Genomic DNA, 4161 nt, shown 5'->3' with positions numbered 1-4161 from the left:
GGCAATGACAAAAAGAACAGGAAAAATAGACGGAAAAGGGCGAACCACGAGCCGTCAACGTCTGAGAATAAGCGCCCTAAAAGTAACATATTCGAGCCAAGCTTCACCAATTACACGGCCCTAGTCGAAAGCAGAGCAGAAATGTACCAGGCTACCAACACCACTATCCCTTACAAGCGACTAGCGCCGATCAGGAAAGATATCTCCAAAAGAGATACAACCTAGTTTTGTCATTTTCACAACGACTATGGTCATGACACCAAAAAGTGCAACCAAATAAAGATGAGATTAAGTTCCTTATCAAGAAAGGACACCTAAGAAGATGTATGACCCACAGGAGGTTCTCAGCGAGAGGCTCAAGGAGGCAACGAGCAGGCATTTGTACGCCAATGCTCGCCCCCTTTACAGCCAGCTCCAGTGGCGGGGGCAATATGCCCAAACCTTACGTCATGACCAGGACATTGAAATGCTGAATGTGGAGGAGAGAACTCCCAAAAAATCTCGAACAGAGGAAGAACTGATAAATTTCTCTGAGCTTGACGCCCAACACGTCCGATTTCCCCATTTGGATCCTCTGGTCATGGATGTCCAGATCGCCAATATGATGGTTATCGGGTGTTAGTGGATATAGGAAGCTCAGTAAACATTATGTACAAGTCTTTGCTGGAGAGGATGAAGTTGTCAGTGTAGGATTTGGAGCCATGCAACCAAACCATTTATGGTTTTTCTGGCAAAGAGCTCATGCCAACGGGGTCAATCAGGCTTCCAGTCACACCAGGAACTTCACCTGCGAACAGGACATTAATCACTACTTTTATAGTAGTTGATTCTCCTTCGGCATATAATGTTGTCATTGGAAGGCCTATTCTAGTCGACCTACGAGCCGTGACCTCGATCTGACACCTAGCCATGAAGTTTTCAACCGACGCATGGGTAGGATGCGTGTTGCGAAACAAATGAGAAGCGCAAGAATGCTATAATTCCTCGATTACCAAGGCGAAAAGGGGTGGATCGAGAGAAAGAGCCGAGAAAGGGTTGCTTTTGGCCAATGAAGTACAAGCCCAATCAGGTGAGCAGGTCACCAAATAGGGTGTTGCCCAATGTGAGGATAGAGATTTAGATCCTCACTTTGGGGATTTTAAAGAAGACGTAGGACCAGTCAAGGGCCTCGAGGAGGTCCTACTTGATGAGGCAGATCCGACCACGGTTGTGACAGTCGGTAAAAACATAGAGACAACAACAAAACAAAACTGGTGGAATTTTTAAAGGAGAACCAGGAGTTGTTTTCCTGGTTGCATAAGGATATCGTTCGGATTGACCCAGCAGTTATCAGTCATGTCTTAAACATAGATAAAAGTTTTCCACCAGTACAACAAAAAAGGAGGCTACTCGACAAAGATAGATCAAAAGCGTTAAAAAAAGAGGTCCAGAAGCTAAAGGAGAACAGATTCATCAGGGTAGCGTTTTATCCATCTTGGGTCTATTATCCCGTCCTAGTTCCCAAGCCGAATGGCTAGTGGAGGACATGCGTGGATTTCATAAACTTTAATAAAGCCTGCCTGAAGGATTGTTTCCTCCTCCCAAGGATCGACCAGCTGGTCGATGCAACTTCAGGGCATGAGATCCTATCATTCATGGATGCATACTCTGGATACAATTAGATCAGTATGCACCCACCTCATGAGGATCATACTAGCTTTCGAACTAATACAGGGCTTTAGTGTTACAAAGTTATGCCTTTCAGTTTGAAAAACACTAGTGCGACTTACCAATGACTAGTCAATCACTTGTTCACATAGCTGATCGATGTTAACAAGGAGGTTTATGTTGATGACATGGTAATTAAGTCGAAGAAGGAAGAAGAATACATTGGGGACTTTCAAGAGTGCTTCAACATCTTGAACAAATATCAGATGAAGTTGAATCCCCTTAAGTGTTCCTTCGGAGTTAGATCGCGAAAATTTTTGGGATTCATAGTGAACTCGCGACGTATCGAAGCTAATCCCGAAAAGATCAATGCCCTGATCGAAATAAAGCCGCCAGCTAAAATTAAAGATGTTCAAAGTCTAATAGGAAGGATCATCGCTTTGAGAAGATTCAATTCCAAATCAACGGACAAATGCGTTCCATTTTTTAATCTACTTAGGGGCAAATAGGAAATTCGAGTGGACGAAAGAGTGTGAGAAGGCTTTCCAGGCTCTAAAGTCTCATATGTTGCAACCACTGATTTAGGCCAAACTGATCAAGAAAGAGACTTTGTTCATCTATTTAGCAGTCATCGAGTATGCTGCTAGCGCTGTCCTGATCAGAGAGGAGGAACATGTTCAAAAAGTTGTGTATTATATAAGCAAAAGGCTAAGAGGAGCAGAATTGCGATATCCGCCCATTGAGAAATTAGCCTATTGCTTGATTTTAGCCTCCAAAAAGTTGCGACCATACTTCAAAGCTCACCCCATCGTAGTACTCGCCGACCAGCCCCTACAGCAAGTCCTGCAGAAGCCAAATTTCGTTGGTCGATTGTTAAAATGGGAAGTCGAACATGGACAGTTTTATATTTCTTACTCACCATGTGCAGCTATGAAGAGATAGGCTTTAGCAGATTTTTTCCCAAAATTTACTAGGCTCCAGGATACCGAGTCAATAGAAGAGCCTGAACTCCAAAGCCAAACTCCTTCCTAGAAGTTGTTCGTAGATGGTTCTGCCAACGAGCACAATGCTATAGCAGGTTTGATCTTAGTCATGCCCGAAGGGCATCGATTCCACTGTGCAATAATATTTGACTTCACGACATCCAATAATGAAGCCAAATACAAAGCTCTGGTCATAGGATTAAGATTAGCCAAGGACATGGATATAGAGTCACTTAAAATCTACAGTTACTCCTAGTTAGTGGTTAATCAAATTATTGGTGAATATCAAGCCCGGGGTCTGAAGATGGTTGCTTATTTGAATAAAGAAAAAGACTTATTGGCACAGTTCGAATAATATACTCCCCAACAAGTACTTCGCGACCAGAACTCAATGCTGATGCTTTGGCCAAGTTAACAAACGCAAAGGATGCTGACACCTTGAATATAGTACCTGTTGAACATTTGTCTGCACCGAGCATTCAAACAGAAGAGTCTTCCCTGGTAATCAAAGCAATAGACACATGGATGATGCCCTTCATTGAATACTTAGAGCATGGAGTGCTGCCAGCGGACAGAAATAAAGCAAAAATCCACAAGAGGCAGTCGGCTCGATTCATTCTATTCGATGGAATTTTTTACAGAAGAGGGTACTCAATGCAACTTCTAAGGTGTGTTTCAAAGGAAAATACCAAAGAATTAATGCGAGAAGTCCATGAAGGTTTCTACGGAGATCATGCTGGGGGGTAGAGTTTATCAAAAAAGATCCTAAGGCAAGGATACTTCTGGCCAACGATGAATGAAGACTCTCTGGATTTTTCTCGGTAGTGTGACAAGTGCCAAAGGTTCTCCAAGATACTGTGAGCAGCCTCTAATGAGCTAAAACAGATGCAAAGCCCGTGGCCATTTGCTGTGTGGGGAATAGATTTGATCAGGTCTTTACCCACAGGAAAAGGCAATGTCAAGTATGTTGTAGTTGTTGTTGACTACTACACAAAGTGGGTCGAAGCTGCTAGATTTTGTTGTCAAGAAAATCGTGTGTCGCTATGGGTTGCCAAGAAAGATTGTCTCGGATAACGGCACACAATTTGAGAGCGATCTGTTCACAGATTTTTGCAAAAGGCATGTGATTATCAAGAGTTTTTCTTCAGTGGCTCATCCACAGGCAAACAGACAGGTTGAGGCTGTCAACAAAACAATGAAGGATACCCTAAAGAAAAAGCTTGAAGAAGAGAAGGGGGCATGGCTAGAACAATTACCTGAAGTCCTTTGGTCGTATAGAACGTCCCATCGAATTAGAACCACCGTCGCATATAAGATTGACATATGATTATAGTATTAATAGTCAGTTATTAATGGAATCTTTGGAATTGGTCGATGAAAGGCGCGAGCAAGCTCAGCTCCGAGTAGCAGCTTACCAGCAAAAGGTCGCTCAGTATTTCAACTCTAAAGTATGCTAAAGAAAATTTAACGTGGGAGATTTGGTACTTAGATGAGTTTTTCTTAACCTCCGCGATCAAGTCGCTGGAGTGCT

The sequence above is a fragment of the Humulus lupulus genome, chromosome 3 (assembly GCF_963169125.1).
Source record: "Humulus lupulus chromosome 3, drHumLupu1.1, whole genome shotgun sequence".
In the NCBI taxonomy this organism is placed as follows: domain Eukaryota; kingdom Viridiplantae; phylum Streptophyta; class Magnoliopsida; order Rosales; family Cannabaceae; genus Humulus; species Humulus lupulus.
This window is presented reverse-complemented; position numbering follows the sequence as displayed.